This window comes from Thalassophryne amazonica, chromosome 20, assembly GCF_902500255.1.
Source record: "Thalassophryne amazonica chromosome 20, fThaAma1.1, whole genome shotgun sequence".
NCBI classification, from domain to species: domain Eukaryota; kingdom Metazoa; phylum Chordata; class Actinopteri; order Batrachoidiformes; family Batrachoididae; genus Thalassophryne; species Thalassophryne amazonica.
This window is the reverse complement of record NC_047122.1, coordinates 67017941-67029752: the sequence shown is the minus strand read 5'-3', so window position 1 is coordinate 67029752 and position 11812 is coordinate 67017941. Positions and strand designations below refer to the sequence as shown.

At 41.7% G+C, this 11812-nt stretch overlaps 2 long non-coding RNA genes across 2 annotated transcripts; one reads left to right on the top strand and one right to left on the bottom strand.

Annotated features, from left to right (window-relative positions):
* Positions 1-381: 381 nt before the first annotated feature.
* LOC117502120 lies at positions 382-2991 on the bottom strand. Its single transcript, XR_004558186.1, has 3 exons — positions 2891-2991; positions 2803-2807; positions 382-392 (listed from the first exon to the last, which is right to left on the bottom strand). It is a non-coding gene; the product is annotated as an uncharacterized LOC117502120 (long non-coding RNA).
* Positions 2992-5147: 2156 nt separating this feature from the next.
* LOC117502119 lies at positions 5148-7903 on the top strand. The gene is made up of 5 exons (XR_004558185.1): positions 5148-5178; positions 5406-5491; positions 5820-5945; positions 7135-7234; positions 7829-7903. It is a non-coding gene; the product is annotated as an uncharacterized LOC117502119 (long non-coding RNA).
* The last annotated feature ends 3909 nt before the right edge of the window (positions 7904-11812 follow it).

Genomic DNA, 11812 nt, shown 5'->3' with positions numbered 1-11812 from the left:
TGCACAAGATTTAGTTTATAGTCAAAATGTACAAGAACACTGTAATTAAATGACCGAATTAAATTTAAACAGTACTTTCCATCGTGCATACAGCTTGTTCACAGCTCAGAAAGGATTTAATGGAAAAGAAATATTACAACTCTGTACAATGCAATTTTAATTACCATTATTTTGAGAGTGTGTACAGTTATTTCAGTTTCATTCAGTTAATTTTACTTTATGGTCAAAACGTACAGAAAATAATTTAATGAACAAATGAAATTTTAACAGTAGTTTCCATTGTACTTAGTTTATGCACAGTACAGAAAGAATTTAATGGTTTTCAGTATTAGACAAAAAGCTAATCTACTAATTGGAAAAAAGACAGCTTTGATAATTAGCTGTTAGTGGAACTGTGCCCATTATTGACTTTAACATGTTTACAGATTCAGGTTACATTCATTTTTAAACATATATGCTCTTTATATAACTGCACGGTCTTGATATCGGACATTTTTTCACTTTTAGCTCTGCCGGTGGAAGACCCTATCAAAGAAAACCTTGTAGATCCAGGTCAGTGTCTGACTGTAAACACATGCATCATCTGCAAAAAAACAGAATATCATTGAAAAGTGTTTCTTTTTTTGACAGTTCTTTCAGAAAGTGTGATTGAGATATAGATAGATAGATAGATAGATAGATAGATAATTAAATGAACAAATGAATTTTTAACAGTAGTTTCCATTCTATTTAGTTTAATCACAGTACAGAAAGAATTTAATGGATTTCAGTATTAGCCAAAAAGCTAATCTGCTCATGGGGAAAAAAGCTTTGATAATTAGCATAACTGTTAGCATAACTGTACCCAGTACTGACTTTAACATGTTTGGGTGATTCTTTAACTACGGGCACTATTGGCCTTGTAAATGTAATTTCCACCACACCATTGCCTTACAATATAAAGTGCCTTGTGGCAACTGTTTGTTGTGATTTGGCGCTATATACATGTGCTCTGATGTCACTGTTTATCTCCATAGAAACTACCCAAATAATCTTTCATACAAACTGTTTAGGGACATTGCAGTGTTGTGGTGGAAATTACGGCAATAGTGTGGGACAACTACATTTTGTTTAAAAAAAATCACAACAGCTGTATGACATTGAATACCCCAATTATGTTTTGATTATTTTACTGATATTTTATTCAGAGATATTTTAAAACATTAGAAAAAACGTTTCTTTACCCTTCATTTTTATCATTGAAGATCACAAGTCTGGGTGTGGGACAAGCACAAAACGGCAATATTTGCATATACTGATGCTGAAAAAAGGTGAAAAAGTCATCATAGACTACTAGAACAAATTTCTTAACACACTTGCATTGTAAAGATAACTATACAAGTGTGAAATTTCCCCTTTTTTCTGTTTTTCATACAATATGATCAAAGGACATAATACGTGCCCGTAGTCTAAGAATCACCCGTTTACAGATTCAGGTTACCTTCATTTTTAAACATATATGATCTTTATAATTGCACGGTGTTTATCGGACATTTTTTCCACTTTTAGTTCTGCCGGTGGAAGACACTATCAAAGAAAACCTTGTAGATCCAGGTTAGTGTCTGACTGTAAACAAATACATCATCTGCAAAAATATCATTAAAAAAGTTTCTTTTTTGACAGTTCTTTCAGAAAGTGATATGTATGTGTGTGTAGTGTGTGTCGATCGAGAGAGAGAGAGATAGAGAGAGATCAACTCAGTACAATGCACTTTTTTAATAACCATTATGTTTGTCATGAGTACATATTAAAAGTGTCTGCAGTTATTTTAGATAATTTAGTTTATGGTCAAAATGTACATAGATCTTTAAATTAACAAATGAATTTTAACAGCAGTTTCCATTCTATTTACTTTATTCACAGTGCAGGAAGTATTTAATGGAAAAGAAATATTAAGACATAAAATATACATGGAAAATGATTTTAATTATTTGACCATTAAAATTTCTTGAAAAGACATGAGCTGAATTAAAGTTAGTAGAGCTACATTTAGTGTGAGCTAATTGATCCATTCATGATTTTCAATGTTAGCCAAAAAGCTAATCTGTTCAAGACAAAAAGTTAGCTTTGATAATTAGTTGTTATCTAAACTGTACCCAGTACTGACTTTAACACATTTACAGATTTAGGTTATCTTCATTTTTTTTTAACATATATGATCTTTACATAACTGCTAGGTGTTGATCACATTTTTTCACTTATAGCGCTGCCGGTGGAAGACACTATCAAAGAAAACCTCATAGATCCAGGTCAGTATTTGACTGTAAACAAGTGCATCATCTGCAAAAAATCAGAATATCATTAAAAAGTTATTTTTTTCCAGATGTTTCATAAAGTGATTTGTGTGTGTGTGTGTGTGTGTGTGTGTGTGTGTGTGTGTGTGTGTGTGTGTGTGTGTGTGTGTGTGTGTGTGTGTGTGTGTGTGTGTGTGTGTATTCTAGACTCAGTACAAATACACTTTTTTAATTACCATTATCTTGTTATGAGTACATGATCAGGGTCTCTACAGACATTTTAGTTTCATTTAGTTAAATTAGTTTATGGTCAAAAGGTACATAACTAATTAAATGAACAAATGAAATTTAAAAGTGGTTTCCATTTGACTTAGTTTATTCACATTGCAGAAAGTATTTAATGCAAAAGAAATATTAAGACATAATAAATATAGACATGGAAAATAACTTCAGTTATCTAATTAATTGACCTCCTGTTCATCACAGTGATACTTGTTTCCTTCACATGATGTGTTGGATTCAGTACAACCAAACCTGATTTTAGGGTTTTTACAAATATGTTTGGCCGCTAAACTTTCTTCAAGAAACATGAGCTGATTTAAAGTTAGTAGAGTTACATTTAGTGTGAGCTAATTGGTCCACTAATGGTTTTCAATGTTAGCCAAAAAGCTAATCTGCTCATGAAAAAAGTGAGCTTTGATAATTAGCTGTTATCTGATTTGTGCCCAGTACTGACTTTAACACATTTACAGATTCAGTTTACCTTTATTTTTAACATATATGCTCTTTATATAACTGCACGGAGTTGATATCAGACATTTTTTTCACTTTTAGCACTGCAAGTGGAAGACACTCTCAAAGAAAACCTCGAAGATCCAGGTCAGTGTCTGACTGTAAACAAGTGCATCATCTGCAAAAAATCTGAAAATCAATAAAAGGGTGATTCTTAGACTACGGGCACTTATTATGTCCTTTGATCATATTGTATGAAAAACAGAAAAAAGGGGAAATTTCACACTTTTATAGTTATCTTTACAATGAAAGTGTGTTAAGAAATTTGTTCTAGTAGTCTATGATGACTTTTTCACCTTTTTTCAGCATCATTATATGCAAATATTGCTGTTTTGTGCTTGTCCCACACCCAGACTTTTGATCTTCAATGATAAAAATGAATGGTAAAGAAACGTTTTTTCTAATGATTTAAAATATCTCTGAATAAAATATCAGTAAAATAATCAAAACATGATTGGGGTATTCAATGTCATACAACTGTTGTGATTTTTTTTAAACAAAATGTAGTTGTCCCACACTATTGCCGTAATTGCGCCGAGCGGCTGCACCGTGACATGCGGAACTCCTCTGCACGTCTGTCTTAATGTGCCGGAAAAGTGCTGATGTCCACGTCTTTTCACAATTCCTGTGCTAGTCAGATGACATACTGGATCAAGACAGCGTCCAGTTTAAAAATGAACGGCACATTCCACTGTTACAGGAGTTTTTGTCATGGAAAGAGGAGCGGAGGCTTCGCGCGTCGCGGCAGTGCCGCATGGCGCAAAGCAACGCCGTGATGAAGCCTCACGGGACATGATTTTACAGTAACAATTGATTTCTCCAGGTGTGTGTACAGTTTTTTCTAATGTTTTTCTACTAAGTATTAAAGAAATGCTGGGTTTAAGATGACAACCACCCTGAAAATAGCAAGTTCAACCTCAAAAAGTCAGATATTAGATATTTGTACATACTGAAAACCTGATTTAAATGCTTCCACTGTCGACGATTTTGGCCATTAAAAAAAAAAAACTAATTTTCATTTTGAGTCCATCCGCATGTTTAGTACCAAAACCATATTATCGCACACATTAATAATATCTGTCACATGATGATTTCCAGATGTACCAGTAAATGATGCTGTCCCAGTAAACACAGCTGATATCGGTGAGTATCTGATTACCCTCAGTACAGTGTTTTACTTAGTATATAGTACAATGTTCGTGTACTAGACAGTAATGTCTCCTACATAAAAACCACATTTTTCAAATTACCTTATGACAAATGGTACAAACTGACACAGTATTAAAACAGTACATCAGTACAGTACTAACAGTACAATGGCACATTAATACAGGCATTAACCATATCTATCTTTTTATTTCACCTTCAGGTATCCCAGGAGCCGACACAGTCCCAGATGAAGAAGAACCTGGTGAGTCTGGTTGATGACAGTAGTTGTGTAGTGTACCGTGTGTAGTATACATCATAGTATGTGCACATTAAAACAGACATTAACCAAAGCGCTTCCTTTTCCTCCTTTTTCAGTTATGCTGTTTGATGATGATTTTGATGAAAACGCAGAAGGTGAATGTCATTTAATCTTAGCTCAGTTCATAACTATTTATTTCTTCTGCTTAAAAGAATTCTATCAATACCAAGTGTTCATCTTTACACTGTATATTTTCAGTGCAACCAGAGGCAGAGGTGGGAGCTGAACTTCCAGCCTCAGGTCGGCGGTTTGTTTGTCTTCTGAAAATGTTTTAAAAAGAGTCCAATGATTTCATGCAAGAAGGCATCATTTTCTTATTTCTTTTTCCAGCAGATGAAATCACTGAACTTTCCATGGCAGGTCAGCGTCTCATTTTAATATAATGAATACTGGGGTCAAAGTCGGCGTTTGCAGTCAGCGTCCTGCTCTCTGTCTCTCTGACTGCAGGTGCCACCGGTAATGTTCAGCCATACCAGCTGAAGGGCAGCGCTCCACGTGAGACCATCTCAAGAACAATAAAGAACCATATATGAAGTGTTGTGTTGCAACATAGGAATGATGATAACTCAGTCTGTGTGTTTGTGGTTTGTTCTCTCTCCTCTCCAGACATCACAGATCTTGAACCAGCGACTTCACTGTGTCTTGGTAAACAAATTAATTGATCTTTGTTTGTCTCCTTTTTAAAAATTTTTACATCCCATATTTACAGTCCTGTTGTTGCACTTCACATTTTTATAGCAATTGTTTGATTTCCCCCATAACATTGTTTTAGGAACACTGACAGAAGACTTTTTTTTTTTTTTTCAAACTTTGGGTTAAAGGTTTAAAATAAGACTGTGCCGTTGTCCACTGACATGATGTTTTTTTTCCAGGAGGACGTTGTCCGAGAGGATGGGAGCGATTCCAAGACAAGTGCTTTCTGGTGGTCAACATCAGTTACAGCTGGGATAACGCAGATGTAAGACGTCCAACAACTTCATCAATCTGAGGAGTCAGTTAGAACAACACACATTCTGAGGCTCCAGAAAAACTCCCAGTACAAACACTGTGTTCTTACACCGATCAGCTCAGTCAGTACTGACATACTTAATCAATTATATTTATATAATTTTTTTCCCCTTCCACAAGCATTGCCTTCTTGTTTGATGAATTAAACGTGTTTTCCTGAGCAAATCAGGAGGTCCAACATCTATCTCCAAATTCTCATGTTTTACAGAGGGGTTTTTTGTCATCTGTTGCTCTGCCTGCTGTTATTGTTCATGTGACATTTTGTGTTTCCTCACCAGTACCTATGTGAGAGTTTGAGTTCCAGTCTGGCTTCAGTCCACAGTCTGAAGGAGTACAGCTTTCTGCAGCAGTTGGTCTGGAGGTCTCGTTTTGTATCCGCCTGGATCGGTGGATACAGATTCAAGGTAAGATTCACACAGAGCTAAAAAGAAAAAAAAAAGGTAACTGTCATGAATAGTTTGCCCAACAGTGAACCTGACCGATATATTGGTTGGCCAGTAACATCAGCTAATGTGAGTATTCCACAAACTGTTATTTTTGCCGATATGAAATCTTTGTTTTACCAAATAAACAATGCAGAGGGCGCTCTGATGGTATTGTTTACAGTGCTATCAAGCATGGTTGGAACCCCCATCACCTCTTGGTCATGTTCGATGCAAGAGACTGAGGCAAAGCAAAGAGCTGCCATTCATTTTTCAATCAGAGTGGGAATTTTATAGTGACAAGAGACAAATGGTCCCTTTGTTGGCAGCTGGGTGGGGCCAAAATAGACAGGAAGTCTATTTGATGCAAATCCTTAATGATGCGACACTGCAAGTGCCAGTCCTACTGAAGGCATCATGACAGATGCTGGCTAGTTGTTGGGTATATTTATAGTCATTTATAATACAGTTCAAATGTGTTTGTCTACATGTGGCCCTGTGACAGGCTGGCATCCTGTCCAGAGTGTGCCCGCCTCATGCCCTATGACTGCTGGGATAGGCTCCAGCTCTGCCCCTTGAATGGAGTGACCCCATATAGAAATTGACTGAATAAATAATATCACTCACTTTTAAACTGTAAAATGTCAAGCCTCAGTTACATCTTTGTCAAAAGGGTTTGATAAGAAAATGGTCAGAATGTGTGTGTGTGTGTGTGTGTGTGTGTGTGTGAAAATTGTTTGTTTGTTTGTTTGTTTGTTTGTTTTAACTCCCTAATATCTGTATCATATCAGCCCCCAAATAATCCATGTTGGTTGGGCTCCAGAAAATACTAAGATGACAAAAGCTGAACCTCAGGTTGTAAGAGGTCTTTTGTCCCCTCTGCTATAAGACTTTATAACAGCTCTGTTTGAACATCTGTGTGTTATTGTCAGTGATTTTTAATTTAACTATTTATTTATGTGTTTTTATGTGTCTATGTGTGGATGTGTTGCTGCCAGACAGCAAAATGTCTCCTTCGGGGATCAAGTATTTATCTATCTGAGTGGGGACAGTGTTTTAATTTTCCTTTGTGTGCACAGACGTCCTTTCAGTCATGTGGTTCTATGATACTAATTATCAAACTGAATGTTAGGAAGCAGCTAAGTGCATTTCCTCTGTTCTGGTTCTTCAGAACTTCTGGAGGTGGGACGATGCCACACCATTTGATTACAACAACTGGTTTTCCCACAGCACCAGTTCCAGCTATGAATGTGTGTACCTGAACAGTCAAGGTGAGAACTCTGAGCCGCTTGTCTGATACTTCTTTCCTACAAAATCAGGGTTCTATACACAACTACACTGTGGACCTCAACCGTCCCACCAGCAAGGACACGGGTGACAGTTCTCATAAAAAGAAAAGAAAAAAGCAGACTGTACTGTAAAAATACTGGACAAAGTCTCTGTGAAGTCATTCATTGGTTTTGTGGAGAGCAGGTTTGAACCTCAGACCAGGCGCCTCTCGATGTCATCGTACTGGCAGTGCCTCACTCCGCTTTACCTCCTGCTGCATAACAGAGATGAGGTCAACCTTGGAGCGATGAGTGAAGCCTGAACACGCTCACCTGTAATGAACCTGTCGAGGATAACATGCCTTAACCCACCTGCTGTTAAATTAACACATCTGTGCAGACTGAGTAAAGTCTATTTGCATATTTAGATGTGGTGTTCTACTTAAGAAGGGTTTGTCATGTAACAACCAGCAAGAAGAAGACAGGAGATAATCACCAGGGCCAAGGCTCTGCCATGTCTTGTTGTTTTCTGTCTTTTAAACATCTAAATGAACAAACCTGACAATCCAACTCCATGTTCTTCTTGTTCCTCTGCAGATAATAAGGGTTGGGCCAATGGTGGCTGCTCCTCAGCATTTCCATTCATCTGCTCATTTAAACGCAACTGCTGCTGAAGACAGGCATACATCCATCCATACATCCATCCATCCATACATCCATCCCTCTCCCAGGCTATTAACATGCTGACAGTTGGATGAATCACGCTTCAAATCTGCCTGTTTGACTTCCAGTGCTCTGAAGATAATAATGATTTTAGCCACAAATACTCTGTACATGAGGTCCATTAGGCCAGTTAATTACAAAGCTCCTTCATTATTTTACTGTCACACTGTTTTGTGCATTTAAAATAAAGTCAGTTGGTATAATCCTAACAGTGTGTCCCGACTGATACCTGTAACTAATTAAAAGTCTTTTCACTTATAACATTTAACCAGCTGCTGAGGGTTTTCTCTCTGGCCTGTAGTCACCAAGGTTAAAGTGTTTTTCCTAGTCTGAGGTTTGTACTCTGAATGCTGTACATTTACAGCCAAAAACTATCACACTGACGTACTGATTCCAAAGGCCTGCTTCATTTTTTTTTCCCAAATTCTTTTCCAACAAACTAACTTGTCTTTGACATACAAGGTCTTTAATCCCCTAGTTCAGGGGTGGCCAAGTTCGGTCCTCGAGAGCCACATTCCTGACACTCTTAGTTGTCTCCCTGCTCCAACACACCTGAACCCAATGAAAGGCTCATTAAAAGTCTGCTAACGAGTCTTTCATTGGATTCAGGTGTGTTGGAGCAGAGAGACAACTAAGAGTGTCAGGAATGTGGCTCTCGAGGACCGAACTTGGCCACCCCTGCCCTAGTTGCTCCCAGTGCGAGTGAGCGCCTTGTATGGCAGCACCCTGACATCAGGGTGAATGTGAAGCATTATTGTAAAGTGCTTTGAGCGTCCGATGCAGATGGAAAAGCGCTATATAAATGCAGTCCATTTACCATCCAGTTGTGGTTGGATGTTTACATACACTCTCATGGGTATGAGTGACATTATTAAAAGCCCAAAATTACCACAGAAATCACACCCATTATGGGTGTATGTAAACATCTGACCACAGGTGTAGAATAAAATCTATTTTCAATATAATCATAACGAGCCCAGTGACCCAAAATATCAGCACAACAAATTTGGTGTTGACTGGATCAAAACTAGATCTCTCCAGGCCCATATATATATCAAAACTTTGAAGATAAATAAAACTTGTGTGAATGTGTTACACCTTTTGTATTCATTGCACTTACATTTAAGAAATAATTTCAACAATAATTTATACTTTTAGTTAACTTTAGGGAAAGATATTATTCATTTCTTCATTTTCTGCTGCTTATCCGGGTCCGAGTTGCTGTAGCAGCAGACCAAGCAGGTCTTCTCACACTTCCCCATACTTGACCAAGTCCTGTAACTCATCATGGAAGATCCCGAGGTGTTCCAAAGACAGCTGGGAAATATAACCCTTCCAGTGTGTTCTGGGTCTTCCCTGGAGCCTCCTCCCTTCCAGTTGGACATACCTGGAAGACCTCCCTAGGAAGATGAACAGGGGACATCCTAACCAGATGCCTGAACCACCTCAGCTGGCTCCTTTTGATCCTCTCTCTCCCAGATAGTTGAGCTTCTCACCATGTCTAGGAGTGTCAGCCCAGATACCCGGAGGGAGCTCACACAAACACAGGAACAACATGCAAAGTCCACACAGAAAGGCCCCAGGTGGGAAGGGATCCGACAACCTTCTTGCTGTGAGGCAACAGTGCTAACCACTAATCCACCAGGAACAGGGCCAATGTAATACCAGAGCAAAATCTAAATTTCTAACAATAATAGAACCAAGATTAAAAAAAAAAAACTGGACCAACAATGAATTGGTGCAACTATGACACAGAGGACAGCGTTAGTTCATGACTCAACTTCAGGCTTGTGGAGCAAAACTACAGACACTGTTGGGAAAGTGTCGGTACACGGACCCACAACAGGGGACACAAATGAACGGACAATGGAGGAAGTCAAATAACAACACTTTACTGTTGTGAATGGGCACAACAAATACAACAGATTACAACAATGGACAAAAAGCCAAATCACAAAAGGTGTCGTGTGGGCAGGCTCGAAGATAGGAGACGTCCGTCCAAAGTAGAACCGGAACCACACGATTTCCTCTGCCACCAGACCCCGGGAATACTGGAGCCGCCAAGTCCCGAATTCCCAGGTGGCCACTGCCTCCGCGTGTCAGACCTGGTACTGCTGGCGAGGAACAAAGAGACAATTAAACGAGGGCGCGTTTGCACCCAGCAATCCGCACGGCAGGGAAAACTACCTCCACCTCTCGTTGGAAAAGAAGTCTGTTACAACGCACAAAGTCACAAGAAGGTTTACTGTCACACAGTTAGCTGAGTACGTTACCTTCCAGGTAGAACGATATCTCGGCAAAGAGGTGGAGACGTCGTCCTGCTGATATTCCCCTGCTGATCAGATGAGTGGTAACAGCTGTTGCAGGTGATGCGTGACAGCTGTCACCCTGGCTGCTCCTGTGCGGCGACTGCGCCCTCTCGTGCCTGAAGCCCGCACTTCAGGCAGGGCGCCCTCTGGTGGTGGGCCAGCAGTACCTCCTCTTCTGGCGGCCCACACAACAGGACCCCCCCCTCAACGGGCGCCTCCTGGCGCCCGACCAGGCTTGTCCGGGTGGCGGCGGTAGAAATCGGCCAGGAGGGCCGGGTCCAGGATGAAGCTCCTCTTCACCCAGGAGCGTTCTTTGGGGCCGTACCCCTCCCAGTCCACCAAATACTGGAAACCCCGGCCCATCCTACAGACATCCAAAAGCCGGCGTACAGTCCAAGCCGGCTCGCCATCGATGATCCAGGCAGGAGGCGGCGCCGGACCCGGAGTACAGAGGGGTGAGGTGTGATGTGGTTTAACCCGGGACACATGAAACACAGGATGGATCCGCAGTGAGGCCGGAAGCTGAAGCCTCACTGCGGCTGGACTGATGACCTTAAGGATTTTGAATGGGCCGATGTAACGGTCCTGTAGCTTGGGGGAGTCCACTTTGAGGGGAATGTCCTTTGTGGATAACCACACCTCCTGCCCCGGACGATACGCAGGGGCCGGGGCCCGCCGACGGTCTGCATGGGCTTTTGCCCTCGTCCGGGCCTTCAGCAAAGCAGAACGGGCGGCACGCCACACCCGACGGCACTTCCGTAGGTGGGCCTGGACCGAGGGCACACCGACCTCTCCCTCAACCACCGGAAACAACGGGGGCTGATACCCCAGACATACCTCAAAAGGGGAGAGGCCGGTGGCTGAAGACACCTGGCTGTTATGGACATACTCAATCCAGGCCAAATGGGTACTCCAGGCCGCCGGGTGCGCGGCAGTCACGCAGCGCAAGGCCTGTTCCACCTCCTGGTTTACCCGTTCTGCTTGCCCGTTGGTCTGAGGGTGGTACCCAGACGAGAGACTCACCGTGGCCCCCAGTTCCCGGCAGAAGCTCCTCCAGACTTGCGAGGAGAACTGGAGACCGCGATCGGAGACGATGTCTGTTGGAATCCCATGCAGCCGGACGACGTGGTGGACCAGGAGGTCCGCTGTCTCCTGGGCTGTTGGGAGCTTCGGGAGGGCCACGAAGTGGGCCGCCTTGGAGAATCGGTCCACTATCATGAGGATGGTGGTGTTGCCCTGGGACGGCGAGAGGCCCGTGACAAAATCCAGGCCGATGTGGGACCAGGGGCGATGAGGCACAGGCAGCGGCTGGAGTAGGCCTGATGCCCTGCGATGGTCAGCCTTGCCCCTGGCGCAGGTGGTGCAGGCCTGGATATAATCCCGGACGTCGGCCTCTAGGGACGCCCACCAGAAGCGCTGCCGGACAACTGCCACGGTTCTTCGCACCCCTGGATGACAGGAGAGCTTGGAGCCGTGACAGAAGTCCAGGACTGCAGCCCTAGCTTCTGGTGGGACGTATAGTTTGTTCTTCGGCCCAGTAACGGGGTCC